Raw genomic sequence first — 21,882 nt, forward strand, 5'->3', positions numbered from 1 at the left:
CCCGCTTCCACCCTCGACTAACCCCGGGAACGCCCGAAAGGTGAGCTCCCGGGAGGGCCGCCCGCGCTCCGGCGCGGCCAGCTCGGCAAACAATAACAGTAAATAACGCTTCCTTGTCAACGTAATAAAAACGGAAACGGTTACAATGTTTTTTAATAAGCGTCCCCCATCAATCTCTCCCTCCCTCGCTCGCTCGCTCCGGGGCGGCCGCGGGCACCGGCGGGGCGGGGAGGAGGGGGCACCGGGGGGTGCGGTGCCGGAGGAGGACGACGCCGGGATTGGGGGGGAGAGAGCCCGAGCACAGCAAGTGAGAGACGAGGGGGCGCGGGCGGCCGGGGTCACGCGCGCCGGCAGAGCCGGGAAGCGGCCTCGGTGAGTAACACCGTTGCCATGGCGACGTGGCCGGGAGGAACAGGAAGCGGCAGAAATAGCTGCCGCCGCGGCCCGCGCGCCCGGCCCCTCCCGCCTGTGAGCCCGTTACCACGGAGACCGGCTCGCGCGAGGCTGCGCGGGCGGCCGCGGCCTCCGGCGCCCCGGCCCGCGCATGCGCCCCGGGGCCAGTCCCGCGCGACCGACGCGGGGTCGAGGGGCGCCGAAGAGGGGGTCAAACGCTGCAGCTCTGGCCCCGCCCGGACCCCCAAACCTGCCTAGCTGCCCGCTTGGATGGGAAGGAAAAAAAAGAAAAAGCAAAACTGTTTGTTGTTTGCGTTTTTAAAAGCAGCCCTGCCTTTGTTTCTGGCGGATTCGCTGGTTTCCAGGCGTCGAAGGCGGGGTGCCTGGTGGGGGTGGGGGGCAGGGACACGTCAGCCCGCGCGGTCCCAAATGTTTTCTGAGCGCCAGGCGCTGGGTCGCGTCCGGGACGCCGAGGGGACGCGGAACACCCGCTTTGCCCTCCAGCAGGCCCGGCCTGGGACGGTCTAACGAGGCCCTGGGGCTGACCTGGCTGCCTGAAGCCCTCAGCCGGACCTTCCCATGGGGGGCGGGGGTGACTTTTTTCAGGTGATGAACAGGGGTCCCCCGTCCCCACACACACCTCCTGAGTTGCCTGGTCCCTTCCCCTCATATCACCTTCTCCAGATTCTAACCGGCAGAGGACACAGAGGGAGAAGTGAAATCTAGGCAAACCCCAGGCTCCCTCTCCACTCCCTGTTCACCAGAAAACTGAAACAGTCCACACCCCCCCACACAAAAAAAGTTGAGGGAACCTAAATGTTTCATAAACAAAAGCCACTGTGCAACAACTTGTTTATGTGGAAGCCTGGCTGCAGCCTTGCACGTCTGAGGCTGTGTGTGTGTGTGTGTGTGTGTGTGTGTTTTGGAGGGAGGGAGGGGACACGTCTCAGGCTGTTTGTGCAGGATTTTTTTTTTTCCCTCTTCGGATTTTGTTTTTAATAAGGGTCAGAGGTCTGGGCTTCTGTGGGGAAGGAGAAAGGGTCACCTCGGATGGACAGACCAGGAGCTCTCAGGAGGACAGGTCAGGGGGCCCACGTGCTGGGGCAGAAGCCAGGAGCCTGGAGCCTCCTCATCTGGCACTGCTTCTGGCAGGGAGGGTGGTGTCAGTGGGCTCCAGGCTCTCTGGGCTGCTCCCCAGGGTATGGCTCCAGTGGGGACCCAGGCCAAGGGCTGGGACCTCTCTTCTCTGGCCAGGACAACTGTCATTTCACCCAGCCCCTGCCCTGGCCACACTGGCCAAGAGATAAGGCAAGCAGAGCAGCCCAGGTCTCTAGGGTTTTCTATAATGGAAAGGAGACGCTTTTGTTTTTTGTATGGGGTAGACTTGGATTTTCAGCATCCAGGCTGACCAGATGGGAATGTAGGGAGCGTGTGTGCACAGAAGGGGGACTGCTGCTTCAAATCTCCTCCCCCTGCCCCCTCCATCCAGCCTGGTTCCCCAGTGTGACCTTGTGTAGGCTGCTGGGTTTCTGGCCACTCAGCCTGGGGAGAGCAAAGGCGAGTGGGAGGGGCTTGAGTGAGTTTTCTTCTCTCATTCTCTCTCCCTCTTTTGAGGAGCGAGAGAAGGGCCCCAGCCCTGAAGGGATTGATCAGAAGACTTCTGGTCCACCGTGGCCGACTTAGCATCATATTTATCCCTCCTCTTCTTGGAGGAGGAAAGAAAGACACAGAAGGGAGCTTGGAGCAGTTGGTAAAATAAAGATAAAATAAAGACAACCTCCTTCCAGAGGGCAGTAGCCTGTGCTGGGAACCAGGACTTCAGAATCAGTCCTGGTGGTGAACCCCCTTGGCTTCCCCAGAGCTTGTACATCTGGACAATGAGAACAATGCAATGCCTATCTCGAAAGTTGTGATGGTTCTGTTAAGTTACACACACAAGCTCTCAGCACAGTGCCAGGTACAGAGTAGGTGCCCAGAACACAGCAGCTCTTACTGGAGCTGGAGGAGGTTTACTACTCTCCGTGGTGTGACTCAGGATTGTTGCCTTGGGCCCTGAGATCCGTCTTTGGCACAGGCTCTGCCACCAACCCACTGTACAATCTGAGGCAAGTCGCTTACCTTCTTGAGGCCTCAGTCTTCCCATCTGGCAAATGGGGATAATACTTACAACCACTGATGGGGAACTTAACTCTTTGCCAGGCACTACTGCACAGTCCTTGAATTTCCTTATCTAATTTAGCCTTCAAATAACCCTGAGAGGTAAGTACCAGGATGATCCCAGTGTCACAGTTGAGAGGACAGCCTCGGATGAAGTCACTGGCTGGGGATTACACAGCTAGAAAGTGGCCAGTATTACAAAGCTGGTCACATGGTGGATGGTCATGAACACAGAACAAGCATCGGGTTATTTCTATTACTACTGTTCTCCCCACCTTCCTGCTCATCCTCTGACCGTTTTTGTGGCTCAGGCCACAGCCCTCCCTTTGAATCGACACTTGGCTTCAGCCATTCTGGGCCCTGCTGAGACTCAGCACTCTCAGTGGGAGACACCCTCAGGGGTACATCTGCTTGAGGAGAGCCAGGTGGGCCCCACCAGGCCCTGCGGTCAACCTGGCAGCTTACCCCAGTTCTCCCACCGTGTCTGTTCCTCCCTGCTATTTATCACCGAGGGTTGGGGTCCCCCACACTTCCAGGTGTCACGTGTGGCATCCAGATGCTGCAGTCAATCGAGTTGGAAGCCATAAATCTCCGTTATTGTCCCAGCGCCCCCTTCCCTCTGCTGTGCTGTCATTTTAAGGCACTGGTGGGAGAGGCAGCCCCCCAGCCCCGCCCACATGCCCGAGGCTTTGTTCCCTCTCCAGGCAGGAAATGGCCCGATTCTGGCTGTGGCATCCACTGCCTACATTTGAATCCTGGCCCTGTCCCTTCCTGGCAGTGAAGCTTTGGCCAAGCACTTAACCTCCCTGGTATCCTCAGTTTTTCTTCCATAAATTCGAGATGCGCAGAGCCACTGGCTGTCTCACCAGGTGGTCAGTGTGTTATGAGCGCTTCTCCCTGCCCAGCTCCCAGAGGGTCTTCAGGATGTTACTGGTTACAGCGAGTGCTTTGCTGCATGCTGGGTGGTGTCAGGCGTTAGCTCAATGACTTTTCAAACAAGTACATTATTACCCCATTTTATAGATGAGGAAGCTGCAACTCAAAACAAGGGAAGTGAGGTGCCCCAAGGCCACAGAGCCAATTAGTAGAGGAACTGGGATGAAACCAGGCAGGCCTGTGCAACTCTGCAGCCCTCACTGTAACCCCAGGTTCCCTACCCTCCCCACTGGAACTCCTCTGGGGCTTTCCACCGAGGTCTGCAATGACAGCATCATTAGCTCTGCCCAGAGCTGCTTCTATAACCCAGGCCTGAGAGACACTGGGTTAATAGGTCCTTAATAAAGCCAGCAGAGGCGCCTGCATCTTCCTGGGGCAGGGGCCAAGGAGCCAGGTGCAGCAGCAGAGTCCTAATGAAAATACTTGGGCGGGGGGAGGGAGGGGCCGTGGGCCAACCGCCTGCTCCTGTGTCAAAGTCAGTCCTTTCGCCTTGAGTCACTGAATGCCTCCCTGGGTAGGGGACAGTCACCGATCACTCACTCCACTCATCCTTTCTTCCTTTCATCAGGGGCAGAGCGCTGGACCAAGAAGCGGGAGACCAGGTCGTATGTGACCCCGGGGAAATGACCTCCCAATGTTCCTCACCCCAGTTGAAGTGCCTTAGAAGACTCAGGCAATGGCACCCCACTCCAGTACTCTTGCCTGGAAAATCCCATGGATGGAGGAGCCTGGTGGGCTGCAGTCCATGGGGTCGCTGAGGGTCGGACACGACTGAGCGACTTTACTTTCACTTTTCACTTTCATGCATTGGAGAAGGAAATGGCAACCCACTCCAGTGTTCTTGCCTGGAGAATCCCAGGGACGGGGGAGCCTGGTGGGCTGCCGTCTATGGGGTCGCACCGAGTTGGACACGACTGAAGCGACTTAGCAGCAGTAGCAGGAGCAGAAGACTCAGGAGACCTCCCATTTTGGGGTCGTTACTATTACTTTTGTGGTCATGTTGTTACAGTGAAGGGAGCTGCTCTAGAGCAACTGGCTTTGGGAGGTGTTCAGTACGGTTGTGAGAGTTGGACCATAAAGAATGCTGAGCGCCGCAGAATTGATGCTTTCAAACTGTGGTGCTGAAGAAGACTCTTGAGAGTCCCTGGGACAGCAAGGAGATCAAACCATTCAATCCTAAAAGAAATCAACCCTGAATATTCATTGGAAGGACTGACACTGAAGCTAAAGCTCCAATACATTGGCCTCCTGATTCGAAGAGCGGACCCAATGAAAAAGACCCTGATGCTGGGAAAGATTGAAGGCAGGAGGAGAAAGGGGTGACAGAGGATGAGATGGTTGGATGGCACCACCAACTCAATGGGCACGAATTTGAACAAACTCAGGGAGACAGTGAAGGACAGGGAAGCCTGGCGTGTTGCAGTCCATAGGATCACAAAGAGTCAGACAAGGCTTAGCAACTGGGCAACAACAGCAACACACTCATTAAGCAGTCATCATTTGTTCACTCACTCACTCACTCAACGAATGTTTATCACTGTGACCTGTGCTGGGCACCAGGCCGGGTGCGGCGGCAGATACAAGATCAGACTAGACCCACAAACCGGGGAAGAGTGGTGGACAGGTGTCACCCTTGGTCGCCAACTCCACGCTTGGTAAAGGCTGTGTTGAGAAGCCTACGCTGAGGATTCTGAAGCTGCATCCTGGCTTTGAGAAGAAGAGTGCTGTGATCAACTAGTCATGTCTGCCATGAGCACAGAAAGGGAGTCAAGGCCAATGCCTTTGCCAGCCTTAATGCTAAAGAACGGGAGGACCTCAGACAGGAGACCCTTTTGACTGTGCCTGCTCTGCTGCATGACCTTGGGCAAGACATGGACCTGCTGCCTGCCTCCTTTCACTCCTTTGGAGGCACAGGCACTGACAGGAGAGTCTGCATTTTTAGCGATCGAAGGAGCTAGAGCAAGACAGCCCAGTCTTCCTCTTAGAACTCATCTTGCTCTGGGCAGATGTGAGAATCAAATGTGAAACTCCCCTACGTGGAAACACAGGGCTGTCAGTGTGTGTGTGGTGGGGTAGGAGCCCAGGAAAGACGGTCCCCAGCCGCTCTGCTGACTGTCCTAGTCCAGACCTCGGCTTCTCTACGTGCACAATGAGGAGGATGGAGAGGGGAAGTGCTGAAGTGCTCCCCAAATCTGCTGCGTGTGATGCCTGTCATGCTGAGGCCTTTGGGGGACAAGGAAGGCAGGATGAAAGAGGAGCCTCTGGACGAGGTGGTGGGAGGGAGCTCTCCAATACTCTTGGCAAAGCCCGAGACCCCCTCCAAGGGTGGCAAGAGGCTGGGAAGGACGTGGGGAAGGGATGTGGGGCTGCTGCAGCACCCAAGGGGAGGATACATCTTCTGGGTTCGTTCTGAGGGTTGTTCGGCTCCACTGGGAGTCTCTTTCCCAGATGCACCCCATAGATGCCATCCCTGAGCAAGGAAGGGAAAGGAGAAGAGAGTGGGAAAGATGGGGAAGGGTTGGAGGAGCGGAGACTCCTGACTGGTGGGAGTCTGGGTCCCAGGCGGTGATGCCCCCGGCCCCAGGGAGAATAGAAACAGCAGAAGGAAGACAAGGGCAGGTCCCTGGAAGTCATGGAGCCACCACTGGTCCTCAGAAACAGATCCACCAGGTCTCCACAAGCCTGACTCTGGGGGTTGGGGCATCGAGGCTGTACCATCCACCTGCCTTTAAAATCCCTTGTGGTTCCTTGTTGCCTTAAGGTGAAGTCTGAACTCCTTAGAGGTATCACATGCTGCTGGGTGAGGTTTGGGGGCCTGGATCCAAGTCTCAGTCCAGCCGCTATCAGCTGTGTGACAACCAGCAACTTACATAACCTCTCTGGATCTCAGTTATTGCATCCGACAATGAGGATGATAATAGTACTCACGTAAGAGGACTGTAGCATGAGTTGAAGAATCGATGTTTTGAACTGTGGTGCTGAAGACTCTTGAGAGTCCCTTGGACAGCAAGGAGATCCAACCAGTCCATCCTAAAAGAAATCAACCCTGAATATTCACTGGAAGGACTGATGCTGAAGCTGAAGCGCCAATACTTTGGCCACCTGATGCAAAGAGCCGACTCATTGGAAAAAACCCTGATGCTGGGAAGTATTGAGGGCAAGAGGAGAAGGGGGCGACAGAGGATGAGATGATTGGATGGCATCACCAACTCAATGGACATGAGTTTGGGCATCCTCTTGGGGATAGTGGAGGACAGAGAAACCTGGCATGCTGTAGTCTATGGGGTCAAAGAGCGTCAGACAGGACTGAGTGACTGAACAACAAGAGGAGTGAGTGAGCTTCAGAGCTTGCCTCAGGCTTAGCATGGTGCTGGATGCATTATAACCGTTCAATAGCAGATGGCATTGTTATCCCTGCTGTTGTGTAGTCGATAAGTCGTGTCTGACTCCTTTGCGACCCCATGGACTGTAGTTTACAGAGTCTGCTCCGTGGGATTTCTCAGGCAAGAATCCGGGAGCGGGATGCTATGGCCTTCCCAACCCAGGGATGGAACCCGCCTCTCTAGCACTGGCAGATGGGTTCGAGCTCGATGATGATGCCAAAGGCCCTGACCGCGTGAACCCGTCTTCCTCACCCATCTCGTTGGCGCCAACCACTCGACTCCACCGGGCTGCTCTGTCCTCCTGGTGCGCCATGTTCTTTCGGGTCAGGCCTCTGGGCCTTTGCTTGCACGGTGCGCTCTGCCAGGAGCGCCCTTTCTTCTCCCTGCTGCTTTTGGACCTCGGTCCGCCGTCAGCTGCTCTGGGAACCACCCTCCTGGCGAGTTGCTCTGCATCCTCTCTGCATCCAGAGTTCTGTGCCCACACGGCCCATGGCTGTCGCCCACATGGCGTCCGTGTTTACCTCCCCTCTGACTCTCCTACTTTGGCCAGTGCCCAAGCCGTGAGCCCTCGCGGTGGAAGGACGCAGACCACTCCCCACTCCTGCACTGCTGCTTCCTTATCAGACAGAAGCAGGATGCCTGAGCGCCCCTCTGATGAGTCCCGTGGGAGCAGTTTCTGTGACATGCTGGGGCCTCCAAGTTAGCGCTCAGCACGAGGGGGAGGTTCAGAGGCCCCCCACCCTCCCTCCCACCCCCTGCACATTTCCTAGCCCTTCCCCTGCTTACCTTCACTGCCTTCTGCTCCTGGCCTGGGAAGAGCCACTAATCTATGGGACCAAGTAGGAAATGGTGCCTGGGGTGGGTGTGTGGGGTGGAGGGGCACCAGATACCCAGGTCCTACGGGAGCTGCTGGGGGCAGAGGGGATGTCCCTTCCCTGCCCTGTGAGCTGTCTGTGGTGCGGCAGCAGCCAGGGGTGTGGCTCTGTGGCCAGCGCCATAGGAGCGCTGTCCCCACCCTTTTCATTCTGTCTCTGTCTGGTCGCTGGGCTTCTTCCTGCCCCTCACTGCAGGGCAGCCAGATCTCCGTGTCCTGGCAGAGGGATACTGTTTCTCCTGTCTGGGTGGATGCTCTATACCCAGCCACTGGCCCCAGACCGAGTGCCTCTGCAGGATGTTCAAGTTGAATGAAGTCCATGTGGCAGATGAGAGAGCTGAGGCCCAGGGCGAGAAAGGAGTGTGTCTGTCACAGAGTGAACCCCGTGTTGTTTTCTGTAGTTCATTGCCTTGCCAGGAGAGCAGAAGACCTGCAGTCTTTGGCTTTGACCTTGAGGAAATGGAGAAACTTGGACCTCAAAGGCAGATTTCCGTGGCTAAGACATGGACAGGCTGTGTGACCTTGGGCACTTTACCTAAGCTCTCTGAGCCTCAGGTGCGAGTGGGGTTGCATGAGATGACAACTGCACAGGGCCTAGCATGGACCAAACAGCTGCTTTCTTATAATTAGGGAACAGTTAGGCCTCACCGTGAACAAATGCAGCCAATAAAATTTGCTTTTATGCAGACGTAGCCATTCCCCTGCCCTTTTTTATGTTATGGAAAAATCCTCAATGTTGTAAAAGGAACCGTTACAGGTTTATCTGTGTATAAGTTGGAGGGTACCTGGCATACCTCCTGCTCTGCCCCTAGAAGCTGAGACCTTAGGAGAGGGACTTGGTGACCTCAGGAGAGGGACTTGTTGACTTTGGACCTCAGCTTGCTCATCTGCAAAATGGGGATAGCGGCACCTCTCTCCAAGGACTGCTTGGGGCTCAGTGAGATCACTTAGGGGTACAGGGAGGGCCTGTGATTACAGCCTTAGAGATCCTGTCTTCTTTAAAAAAAAAAAAAAAAGAATGGACCACTTATTTTCTATTTTGGCCATGAGTCAAGTGGGATCTTGGTTCCCTGACCAGGGATCAAAGCTGCACCACCCACGTTGGAAGCATGGAGCTTTAACCACTGGGTCACCAGGGAAGTCCCCAGATCCCATCTTTTTCAGAAATTAAAGGTACTCCTTATGGAGAACAGGCTTGCCTTTGGGTGTGGACTTGGCCAGGGAGACCTGGTCTCAGGGATTGCGTTTCCTGGGGAGGGGTGGGGTCCAGGGCTGTCTGGCCGAGCGAGCAGGGTCCGTCCAGGAAAGGGAAGCCCCACCTGGCAGCTCCCGCTGCCGCCTGGCCCCCAGCTGGTCATCCCTTCCTCCCCACCCTCTCTGGAAGCCCATGTTGCCAGGCCTCCCCCCACCTCTGCTGCCAGTGCTGCGGCTGCCCTTTTCTGAGGAGGTGGGGGATGGGGTGGGGTGTACATTTTCCAGGCGACGTTTCCCTGGCAGCTCTGCAAACTAATTGGCCTTTAATGTGGCATAGTATTTATTTTAATTAGCAGGAAATTGACCAATTTCTTAATAAGGGGCTTTGTGGAGGCTCCATATCTGGGCTTGGTGGTACGTGTGTGAATGAGGGGGGAATTGGTGATCAAGCAAGAATGACACCCATAGTCCAAGAGGGGACTCTTGGATACCGTAGAACTTGGTCTTCCTGGCTGTGATTCCTCCCTTTATAGAGCGAGAGGGCCTGTCTTGAGGGCCAGGGAGGTGACAAGGACAGAGAGGATGGGCCTGCCCTTTTGGGAGCAAACTCTGGAGGCAGAGGGAGAGGAGGGCTCTGGGCCCAGGGACACATAAAGGGCCGGGAGCTGCCCCGGGCCTCCTGGGGATCTCACAGCCTCAGACTCTGCCTCTGACCTTGGCCTGGTGAAGTCTTAGGTCTAGGTCACCGATCCTCCTGGCCTTAGCAACGCCCTCTCCCCATTTGAGGAATTAACAGAGTAAATCAGCAGTTGTTCTGTTGCTAAGTCATGTCTCTTTGCAACCCCATGGACTGTAGCCTGCCAGGCTCCTGTCTATGGGATTTTCCAGGCAAGAAATACTGGAGTGGGTTGCCATTTCCTTCTCCCAGAGATCTTCCCAACCCAGGGGTAGAACCCACGTTTCCGGCACTGGTAGGCAGATCCTTTACCACTGAGCCACCAGGAAAGCCTGTGTAAATCAGCAGGGATTTCTTAAAGGATAAATTCTTTTTCTTTGATCTGATAGAATCACCAAGGTTCCCCTAGCATGTATAATGCCCGGCTATGATGAAATATCCCCTTTTCAAACTGTGGAGGTTTGGAGAAACGCGGTGTTTTTCTGAAGCCTCACAGATGGCTTATATCTGCAGGATATACCCATATCCGGCAGGACCGGCTTAACCATGGCCGCCCCCAAGGGAAGGCTGCCCTGATATCCGGGTGAGCCCGGGGGTCCCGTCCATCTCCCCACTCTCCTTCAGTGTCCTGTGACAGTGGTAACGGGCCCATTCAGCGTGTCACCTGGACTGTGTCCCCTGAGAGCAGGCACTGTGTCTGTGGGCTCAGTTGGTACCCCAGCATCAGGCATATAGAGGTGTACACTGTATGTTTGTTGAATGAGTAAATGGGTGAGTGGATTATGGAGCAGAACTGAAAACCAACCAACCTCCTGACCCCCTAGTCCAGGACTATCGCCCCTCCCCCACGCCTCTGCCTTGGGTGTCTTTATGATTTTATATTTTAATTGGGATGGTGCTGAGGGGGAATACGCCCCTCTCCCTGACCATCTAACTTGTCCTCTGGGGACGGGGACAGTTCACCTCCTCTCACTGCCTTGGGATGTGATCCAGGAGCCTGTGTGCGCATGCGCCTCTTTGGGTGAAAGAACGACACTTATTCTCTCTCCCTGGGGCTCAGCTTCCAAGGACCAGGGGAGAGGGCTGCCCTCGGGTCTCGTGGTCTCACTGAGCCCTTCCAGGGGTCTCCGAGGATCCGCCTCGACCACTGGCTGGGACAAGTGAAGCCATGACCTCTCCTGTCAGCCCCTAGCCCATCATCCTGCCTCTGCTTCCCCGGGGCCCTCGGACCCTCCCGTCCAGAGATGCCCCAGGGGCTCTGCTGCACCTCTGCCTGGACTCAGACCAACCACGTCCCCTGTTTATTTATTTGAAACCATGTATGCAATGCTTTCCACCAGGCACTGTTCTGGGCACTTTAGAGATATTGATCCCTCAGTATGAAGCAGGTGCTGTTATGTTCCCATTTTGCAGTCACAGAAACTGAGGCACAAAGAAGACAAGTGACTGACCCACTTCCCCCTCCCTGGCTTTCACTGCAGACCTCTAGGGTAGGGAGTTAGTCCTCAGAATCTTCTTAGGTAATTTCTGTTTCCACGATTCCATCCGGTCGCCAGGCCTTTGCTCACTTGAGTTACCTGGGCTGAGACCCTGGCACGATGCATGGAGCAAAGGTACGGTGCCTGGAAGCAGCCACACCCGGGTTTGAATTTGAATCTGCCACATGGAGCCATGTGATCCTGGGCGAGCAGCTTCAGGTCTCTTTGGCCACCTGTTATCTGAAGACTGGGGGCAAAACTATCTATCCAAAGGCTGATTACAAGGAATCAGCAAGGGAAGTCATCTAAGGAACCGGTATCTGACTTGCAATTTTTCGTTAATAAAAATGAATTATTCTCTTTTTTTGCCCCAACTTGTCCTCCTGTCCTTCAAAGCCCAGTTATTCCAGAAGCCCTTGCCCCCTCTTTCCAGAGTAGAATCCCTAGTTCCAGGGCCCCCAGGGCACATCATGTCTGTGTCACCCGGCCTGGTCATGTCCCCTCCCATCCTGGGACCCTCAGAACCTCAGTTAGCAGGGAGATCAGGCCAGAGGAAGGCAGGGCTGTGCTGGGGATAGAGTCGGCATTCTGACCTCATTCACCAACATTTATCGAGCACCTACTGTGTTCTGGGCACCGTGCATGAGACAGCCTCCGGGAAGCCCACCATGCAGTGGGAGAGGCAGACGAGTGAACTGGCCACCCCGCCTCGGTGGTGATCAGGCTCAGCTCAGCCCAGGGGAGGGGACCAGGGAATGCAGCCCGTAAGTCAGGAGCCTTAGGGAGGTGGGGGTGGGAGCTGGCGGCCAAGGGAGGTGCAGGAGGCCAGGGGCGTTCCTGGCAGAAGGGTGGAGGCTAAGGCAAGTATGGTCTTGGGGAAACAGCTGGTCACTGTGGCCCCGTTGGGTGGGCGTCATGGAAACTTCTCTACAACCACCCAGCATCCCTGCCAGGTAACATGTGCTTAGCAAGGCGAACAAGAGAGAGCTGGTCTCTGTCCCCAAGAATCACATTCCAATGGGAGGTGCAGGGGAGCAAATAGCAACCAAGTAACTAAATAAATAAACAAGATCACAACAGAGGGTGAGGAGTGAATGAGGCCAGCAGAGAAGAGAGGCGAGAGACCTGGCCAGAGGCTACATCTAGGAGCTGGCCTCTCTCCCAAAGGTGCCGGGACCCAGGAGAACTGAAGCAGGGGGCGGGGGCAGGGTCAGAGGGCATTCGAGCTGACTCCTGGATGGCGGAGGGCAGAATGGAGTTAGAGGAAAGAACAGAAGCCAGAGACTTAGGGCAGTCTCCAGGCAAGGTGGTTCCCTGGGGACTGAGAGGGGAAGGCAGATGGGAAAGCTCTCCAGGAGGTAAAGGAATGGGGCTTGATGTTCCAGCTGTGGAGGGGGAGGGGTGTGGGGAGATGAAGCTGAACCCAGATTTCTGGACCAGATTTCTGGAGTGACTATGTTGCCCGTTCGCCGACACGGTGATAAGCTTAGCTTAGAGCTTGTCGAGGGAAGGTCCTACAGGGGTTGGTGTGGGGCGTGGAGGTGGGGGTCGGGCACCGCGTCCAAGACCCAGGGGAGAGGTCAGGGCCTGCCGCCGTGGGTCAGAGCTGCCCGACAGTCCCACCAGATCCTGCCTTAACCAAAGGAAAATTCAAGCCATCCTCTTCCCCTCTAGTGTTCCTGACTCATCCCAAGAGTCTGCAGTGTGGCACGGTCTAGAATCTTGAAGGCTTTTCCTCCGGTTCCCAGAGTCCTTCAGAGTCCCCTTCCTGGCCCACACGTTCCTTCCACTGGGACCTAGCGATCAGAGGTTCTGACTGGAGAATCGGAGAGGCTATTTCTGGGGAAGGAAGGGGTCCCCAGGAGGCTCAGGCTCACCCCTCCCCACTCGGCTCTAAAAAGCACCCATCACGGCCGTGGGGTTCTGTGTGCTGAGCTCTGGAGGGTATCCCACTCCCGATCCGGCTGGGGCTGGGGATGGAGACTGTGGGGTCTTGAGCTGTGGTCCTTGTGGCTGTCGGGTTGCGTCCCCGGCTCCCGCGTATTCTCTTTGAGGGGGCGTTCCTCCCCTCCTCGCGGTGGGCGCTCTGTGTCCGACTGGGGGCTGGGCTGGGACCCAGCTGGGCTCTGTCATCGGGCCTTACAGACTGATGGAGGAAGGGATGTGTGTGTGTGTGTGTGTGTGTGTGAGAGAGAGAGAGAGAGAGAGAGAGAGACAGCCTGCCTGAAACCTAATTGTCCGCTGTCTAATCCGTCAGCCGGAGGACAGCTTGCCAGCCCCTCCCTGGCAGGCTGATAAATGCCGACTGCGGCCCCCCTGCGCCAGGCTGGCCTTAATTGGTATCAGGACGTGCCTGGACTCGATCCTCCCAGCCCCTGCCTTCCTTGCCTCCTGCCTTCCTCTCCTCCAGCCTGCAGGCCTCCACCCGTGGCAGGGCTCACCTGCTGCCACAGCCCCAGGAGGAGGCTGTGAGACCAAGAAAGACAGCTCCACTTATGGGGCACCTTCTGTATGCCTTCTGCACACCCTCCCCCACCCTCACGCAGCCCTGTGAGAGGGGGACCAGCTTGCTTTCCCATGCACACACACGGGACATGTTTCCTGAGCCCTCCACCTGCCCACCCCCAAGCAGGCTGGGTGCCGGGGTCCACGGCAAACGGGGCAGACTTGCAGTCTAGACTTCCTGCCCCCTCCCCAAGAGCTCCCCGTAACTGGCAGGAAGGGGCTTGTTCCCAGACAGTTGGCTGGTAGGGCTCAAGAGTAAGAGTTAACCCTTTGCCCATTTTAGGAAGTTCAGAGAGGTCTGGCAACCTGCCCAAGATCACACAGCCAGCCAAGGAGGGAGAGAGAGCAAGGTTGCCCTCCAGAAGACCACACACGGTTCGTTCGCAGTGTCATGTGGGTCTGAACCATTCAGGGCACGTTAGAAACTCAAGTGCCTCCCCCTGAGATTCTAAATGAGGGTCTGGGCGCCCTCTGGCTCTGGTGAGTGGGCCACTCAGGACTTGATGAGCGTAAATTCTCCATTCTCCACGCTGATGGAATATCAGGGCGGGGCAGAGCAGGCAGGACAGGGACAGCATCTCATTCATTCATTCAGCTAGGACTTACTAAGCGACTGCCTTGACACAGAAAGGGCTAGCCATGTGATTTGTGGGGTTTTGTGCAAAAGGAGAATAGGGGTCCCTTGTCCAAAAAGTACTGAGAGTTGGGAGATGGCGACCCCAGAGCATTAAACCAAGTGGGGTTCCCGAGGGACTGGACAGGCATCTAGCCCTGCTGCTGGGGAAGGAGCCCTGCAGGGAAATAGCCAAACCAGAGCACCCCAGGCCGATTCTGACCTGACCCCCACCCCTTATCTGGAATTTTGAAATTAACCAAAGTTCTGAAAACCCAAAATTCTTTTGTAAGATGGTGGCAAATTCATTAGGAAGCAAAAATCTGACCTCAACCAACAGGAGACTATTTATAGCTTTATTTATTCCCCTCGATGTGAACATTTATACATTTCATTGTCTTCCTTTTTTTTTTTTTTTTTTAGTGTAATTGACACATGGCATGTTAGTTTCAGGTGTACAACCTAATGATTTGATATTTGTATGTTCCTTTTTCTCCCCTGCATCATCCAAAGAAGATTAGAGTCTGACAATAACTCCAGTTCTGGCCTGCCTGGTGGTTAGCTGCTTTGTGCTAGGAAAAAGGCTCACTGATCTGATGCCCAAAGGGGCTGGGTGGGTATCACTCTCAAGGTCCAGTTGAATCTTTTATTTCATTGTAAAGGGATTGGGGAGAAGAGGTGAAGTCAAGCATCAGAGCGGTTTTCGTACGAAGAGAAGAGAAACTAGCTTTATTTATTATTCATGTAATACTTGCTCATCACCATAAAAAAATTAATACAAAAGAAGAAAGTAATAATAATCTGAAACCTACCCTCTCCACAGTAACTACTGTGGATGTTTCTGTGACTCCCCTTCCTTCCAGATTATTCTAGATATCTCTTTTTTTCCAAAGGTGGTCTTTACCAGCCGGTGTTTTACAACCTACATTTTTTCCCTGTCACTAAACAATGTGTTGTAGCATCTTCCCACATCTCAGTCCTTGTTTTACAGGGAGACAAGGAAGTCTGAAAACATGTGACCAGCTCAGACAACCCCCTTGTCGGCCATTCTTTGAGTCCAGCTTTTCATGAATGTGTCCATCCCCAAGATGGCCTCCTTGCGCACACACCCCGCTGTGATCTTAGGTCACGTCCACACGTGCGGATGGCTTCCTAGGTGGCGCTAGTAGTAAAGAACCTGCCTGCCAATGCAGGAGACGTGAGACACGGGTTCTATCCCTAGGTCGAAAAATCCCCTGGAGGAGGGCATGGCAACCCACTTCAGTATTCTTGCCGGGGAGATGAATCCATTCTCCATGGAGAATCCCATGGAGATGTGGAGCTCTCAGGTCTACACGGCGTGGGTGCATCCATCACACAGGAGAGGTTGCCAGATTTCCAAAAGCCATGTGCCCTGCCCTGGGCCCGTCACTCCCACAGGGCCGTTTCTGATCATTGAAGAGCAGCCCATCCAGTCTGGGCAAAGGGCCCTGCCAGGCAGCCCCTTGCTCTGCAGCTGCAGGGGAAGCGGGTAGCTGGCAGGGGCGCCGCATCGGCTCCACCATCAGGGTTGTTCAGCTGCCTCTGCGTGGCTGTCTCTCCCTCTATGCCCACTGGCCGACAGTGTTCTGTCCCTGGGCCCCTGAGGCCCCTTGGCCGCTGCCTCCAGCTGGGCCTCTGGTTCTCTCATCTCAGATGGGGATAAAGGCTGGACCCCAGGCCCCGTCACCCCCTTAATCACTTGAGCTTTCTCCTGATTTGCATGTCCTTAAGGCGCCTTGATTAATACCCCTTCCTAGGATCTTCTGCACTCCAACCACGAGGGCTCTGATTGCAAAGTGGCCTCAACTTCGTTAAAAATAAGATAAATCCTCCTTCATGCAAGTGGAGCCCATGCTTCTCTGAATGGTAAGAGATCTGGAGGCGTCTCCCAGGAGCCCTGTGAGCATAGCAACAGTGGAAAATTCTGGAAGGAATCAGGCCATTTTTCTAACCAGTGGTCTACAGCCTGTTATCAACACAGACATGAACTCTCACGGTAGTTGCTGGAAGTGGACATCATCTTCCCCTTCACAGAAAGGAAACTGAGGCTCAGAGAGGGCAAGCTATGCGCTCAAGGTCACCCAGTCAGGACGTTTTCAGCTCAGTCAGGCTTTGAACTCGACAGCGTCTGATGCCGTGCACGCGTGCGTGCTCTGTCACTCAGTCGTGTCCGACTCTTTGCAACCCCATGGACTGTAGCCCGCCAGGCTCCTCTGACCATGGGGATTCTCCAGGCAAGAATACAGGAGTGGGTTGCCATGCCCTCCTCCAGGGGATCTTCCCGACCCAGGGGTCGAACCCATGTCTCTGCGTCTCCTGCACTGGTAGGTGTGTCCTTTACCACTGAGCCACCTATGCCCAGCCAGACGCTTACTGGGCACTCTTCACTGCTTTGTTAAACACAGGCTGGGCCTGGAGCTGGGGTGTGAGGAGTATGAGGCTGGATGTCCTTGTAGTTGATGGAGGCTGGCCGCATCCCTAGGAAGAGGACCACGTGCCCCTCTGCTGTCCCCCAGGTGTGTGTTTTCACATCTGGAGGTTGGAATAGGGTGTGCCAAGTCTTTGTGGCTGTCACAGCCCGGACCTCCGGGGACCGTGGGCACAAGCACCATCGCACCCGTGCCGCTTCCCGTGCGTGGTCTGATTCTCCCGTGCCCTCCCATCTGCACCATTAAGGGTGAGCCCCAAACACAGCCCCGGACTTCTGCTTGCTCTCTGTTGCTTGGAAACGCTCTTTGGGGGGCCTCTGTGGGGCAGGATGGTCCCCAGGGTGGCAGGGAGTGGAGATCTATCTGGATAAACGCTCTGCCCTGCCATCCCCTTGGAGCATCTGCCTTCCCTGCCAGCTGCAGTTCTTCCTGCTTCTCATTAGGGCTGAGGTGCAAGAGATGCGAGGTTTCAAATGCTCTGAGGGTAGCACAGCCTTTTGTCTCCCCGGCTGAGCAGTTTCCCAGCCCACTGCTTCTGCTATTGCTCTTTCCCCGGTGAGAGAGAGAGAGAGAGAGAGGTGGGCTGTCAGGGTCTCCTGGACCATTTGCAGGGCCTCTGGTAAGGGGGGCAGGCTGGAGTCTCCCAGGAGTTCCTGTTATCTTTGGCCATCTCCAGGTTTGCTGAGCTGGATGTCCGGCTGAGTGTGGCTGTCCCCAACAGGGACTTGCCAAGCCACTGGGCCTTGGAGCAGGTGTGCACACACGGTCCACCGCCCTGAGGCCGAACACGCTCTCCCTGGCCTCTGGAACACGGTGTGCCGGGCGCCCCACCTCCTGGGGAGCTGTAACAGGGTGTTCCCACTCCTCAGGGGATGCCTCTGGGTTGGGGGGCAGTGAGAGGGCCGCAGAGGAGGAGGCACAGAGCAGGCTGGGAACATTCTCGTGCCAGGCCTTGGGGTCCAGAGTGCAGGCATCTAGAATGGTGGCCCCTGGGCGTCTGCCCCCGCCCCCACTGAGCTGCTGGGCCCTCTCAAGGGAAGCTGCCCACTCCTCCTGCATTCTCTCTCCCAGCTGGGCCGGGGTGCATGCGTGAGCTGAGAGATGCTCGAGCACATTCTCAAAGCCTTTGGGTTTCAGAGACCAATACAATTTCCAAAGAAATCTTGAGGGACTGATGGGGTAATGACAGTTTTAAATTCTTCCAGGGAAGAGTGTTAATAGGAACAAACAAAACAAAGAAGCACACGCATCAAAAATTGCATCATCAACTCTCACTTCAGTTCTTGAAATAAATTACATTTAAAAACCCAAAAGGTCCCTGTGACAACTAGAGGGGTGGGATGGGGTGAGAGGTGGGAGGGAGGCTCAAGAAGGAAGGGACATATGTATACCTACGGCTGATCCATGTTGATGTATGACAGAAATCAACACAGTATTGTAATTATCTTTCAATTAAATAAATTTTGTAAATAAAACCCAAAAGGTGTGAGGGACATAATCTTAAAATGAAGGGATGCTGCTGCTGCTGCTGCTAAGTCGCTTCAGTCGTGTCCGACTCTGTGCGACCCCATAGACAGCAGCCCACCAGGCTCCCCCGCCCCTGGGATTCTCCAAGCAAGAACACTGGAGTGGGTTGCCATTTCCTTCTCCAATGCATGAAAGTGAAAAGTGAAAGTGAAGTCGCTCAGTCGTGTCCGACCCTCAGCGACCCCATGGACTGCAGCCTTCCAGGCTCCTCTGTCCATGGGATTTTCCAGGCAAGAGTACTGGAGTGGGGTGCCATTGCCTTCTCCGAAATGAAGGGATACTCTTCCCCAAAAAGAACATTTGGAAATCTCACACGGTCTCTGACACAGCAAGACCTGGAGCGCTGAGTACACAGCAGAGCACCGGGCACTGTCCCTAACGGGGCACTCAGGAGCTCCTCTTGGTCATAAGATGGCTGCTGCACCTCTGGTCATCACGTCCACATTCCAAGCAGGAAGAAGGGGGCAGGGTGAATTCCTTAAAATCTTTGCTGTGTAACTCGGGAAAGGGAATCTTCCCCTGCATCTTTTGCCTTCACCTCATTGGCCAGAACTGGGCCACATGTCCACCGTTAGCTGCAAGGGAAGCTGAGAAATGGAGCATTTTCATTTTCTGGATTCTGTACAGAGGAAGGCCAGAAGGAAGGGAATTGGAATGGGTGTTTGAGAGGTTGCACAGCTAGTTTTCTGTAAAGTCACAGCTTTCATTTCATGTCATCTCACCCTAGGTCTTTGTGTGGAACCTCAGCTCCCATGACTGACTGGTCATCAGCACCCAGTTCCTCAAAGGCAGTTGGGAGAGCCCAGTTCAGCCTGCAACCCCAGACACCATCAAGCCAGACTGGGATTGATGGTGTCGGGGACCCCAGTGATGCTTCTGTCTGTTTTGCAGTTTCTGGCTTGAAGAGCACCCAAATTCAAAGCTTGTTTTCAGAGGATGGCCCTCAGAGAGAGTTGCCAGGTAAAATAGAGTTAAATGTGAATTTCGGATAAATAGCAAATAATTTTTAACTATAAACATCTGCATGGGACATACTTAAAACTTTATTGTTTATTCAAAATCAGATTTCACTGAGTGTCTTGCAATTTTATTTGTGAACTCTGGCATCCCAGCACCGAGTCTCAGGTTCTATAGCTAGGAGGGAGAAACTCCAGGGCAGCTCTAAAACCACCCTGCTGTGGGACTCTGGGGACGTCACCTCCCCTCTCTGTTTCAGAGTCCCTGTCTCTGGAGGGAGCTCACTTGAACGTCCCCCACCCCAGGGCTGGAGAAACCTGGGCAGCTTCTAATGCCGAAGGAAGGACCGCTCCGTCCCATTCGTACTTGGTACTGCTTTGCTTTGCAGCTGTATTGACCAGGAAATAAGATCATGGCGGGCTACGGTCCGCGGGATCTCAAGAGTCAGACACGACTTAGCAACTAAACTACCACCACCAAACTGACGTGTAGCTCTGGAGTTCTGCTGTACAAATGGAGGTCAAAATGACTGGATACTGGCACCTATGACCCAGTTCTGGCCGATGAAGTGAAGGCAGAATTAGGCTGTTCGTTCAGCCTGAGAATTCGCACATAGTGACAAATGGGAGGAATTTCCTGGTGGTCCAGTGGTTAAGACTCTGTGCTCCCACTCCTGGGGGCACAGACTCGATCCTTGGTCAGGATCCCCATGTGCAGTGCATTGCTGCCCGCCCCCGCGACCCCCCACAGAAAAAAAGAATTCTGAGACACCTCGGCCTGAATCCTGACACTCATCTCTTCCTAGTGAGAGACCTCGGGCAAGTCACTTCGCCTTCCGGAGCCTCAGCCTGTGTCCATCTGTAAAATGGGTGTGTGTGCAGTGAGGATTCCATGAGTTGTGTGTGCCAAGTGCGGGAGCAGCGTTTCCCTATCCTTCTACCCCCACCCTCCGTTTCCTGGTTGGAGCTTCCCCAGGGAGACACCAGCTTCAGGGTGTGTGGAGGGAGGGGTGTGGGGTGGGGGTACTCTACCTCTGCATCACAGTACTGGGGTCTCTGTTGGTGCCCCTGCAAGGCTGTGCCCACCTTCCCCTTCGCTGGGAGCTCAGAGCGTAGCCTGGTGGCGGAGGGTATGGGTGCTTTCTGGGAGATCTTGCTTCCCAGCCAGCTGTTAGGACCCCATGAATGACCCCTGGGGAGTGGAACCCCACCCCCGCCGCTATGTCCTGGCACCTGGGGGCACCTGCCTTCGCCGGTCCATCCACCGTGTCCTGGCCGCAGGGTGAACCCAGAAGTCACGGCCGGAGAGGCCCTCCCCCCTCTCTGAGAAGAGTCAGGGAAGGGTTTTCTTGTTTTTCTATCTTACCCCACTTCCTGCCCCTCCCCGGACCCACCAGATTGTCCACCCAGACCTTCCCTCTTTCTGGGAGCTGGGTGACTCCCTGGCCCCGAGCCGTAGCTTTCAGACCCGCAGAAGGGGAGGGGTTAGCAGGGCCGCTGTGCCCCGGGCTCCACAAGGCCTGTCTTGTACAAGCTCCCCCCTTTTCAGAATCCAAACCTGTGATGGTACAGCTCAGAGCTGCCCACCATCCCCACTACCCGACCCCCAGCGGGAGCAGGACCTCGGGGGTCTGGCATCAGCGTGGAGGAACCTGAGCAGCAAGCAGGGAGACAGGCAGCTGAGAGTCACAGCACGGGGCAGGGGGTGGGGTAGATAAACAGTTAGGGAGAGGCTACATTCGGCTTGTCGCTGTGTCAAAGCTGCCCCTCACCCCCGCTACGAAGCCACCTGAAGGCAGCGACTGCAACCTGTGAACCCAGAGGACACCTCTCTTCTCCTGGTCCCCTGTCTCACCCCCCCAACCCACTCCACCCCCCTCCCCCCAACCCCCCCACACTGGACTCCTTCTTCCCCTCTTCCTCTCAACCCCCCAACTTTGCAGGTTTCCTCCGATTTGGTTAGAGAACAAGTAGAGGCCCACCCAGCTAGCTGTGTGCATGCATTTAATGTGCTGTGTGCACCTGTGGGTGCCTTTGTGCATGTGTATGTGTGGATTGCGTATGTGTGCACACATGCATGTGTATATGCCTTTGTGCATTTGTGTGCACAGGTCTTGTGTGTGTGTGTGTGTGTGTGTGCTGTGCGTGTGTGCCCACACGCACGGGTGTGTATTGTGCTTTGTGCATGCATGTGTGCATGGGTGCTGGTGTGTGTGTACACCGTGCATGTGTGCACACGTGCACGTGTGTGTGTGTGTGTGTGTGTGTATGTGCCTGTGTGAGCGGCGTGCAGGCTCGAGGAGGGGGCCCGCCGGGCTCGGGAGGGGATTTAAAGCCGCTTTCCCGACTGCCGGCGTGAGCGCTCCTGATAAACAGCCTGGAGCTGAGCGCTGCCGGCGGCTGGCAGGCTGCGTATCAGAGCTCCTGGCAGGCTCGCAAAAAGCTGTCCCCGGCCCCGCGAGCCGCTCTATCAGCCCACGGAGGCGGGCGGGGGAGGCGGGAGGGAGGGAGGGAAAAAGTATTTGCTTCAGCCCTTAATCACGGAATTTGAAATCCCAGCGAGTCGGTGCCATTTATTTTCAGAGGCTGTCAAGACTGGTTTCAGCATTTAAAAGAAAGGAAGATAAAAAACATTTGCATTTCGCTCCCTCTCTGCCTACCCGCTCACTCTGCTCTCTCCTTCTCTCCCCCTCGTTCTCTGCTCACCTCGCTGCCGGTGGGGCTGCGTGTTGGGGAAGGG

At 55.3% G+C, this 21,882-nt stretch overlaps 1 long non-coding RNA gene across 2 annotated transcripts in view; it reads left to right on the forward strand.

Annotated features, from left to right (window-relative positions):
- LOC132346639 (uncharacterized) overlaps nt 1-21,882 on the forward strand; it is a 24,794-nt gene continuing 2,912 nt past the window's right edge. Inside the window, exons 1-2 of one of the 2 annotated variants that reach the window (XR_009496559.1) lie at nt 1-1,474; nt 4,055-19,146. This is a non-coding gene — a long non-coding RNA (uncharacterized lncRNA). Of the gene's footprint in view, nt 19,147-21,882 lie in introns of both variants that reach the window. The other variant, XR_009496560.1, reaches the window with a different exon arrangement.

This window comes from Bos taurus, chromosome 11 (assembly GCF_002263795.3).
Source record: "Bos taurus isolate L1 Dominette 01449 registration number 42190680 breed Hereford chromosome 11, ARS-UCD2.0, whole genome shotgun sequence".
Lineage (NCBI taxonomy): Eukaryota > Metazoa > Chordata > Mammalia > Artiodactyla > Bovidae > Bos > Bos taurus.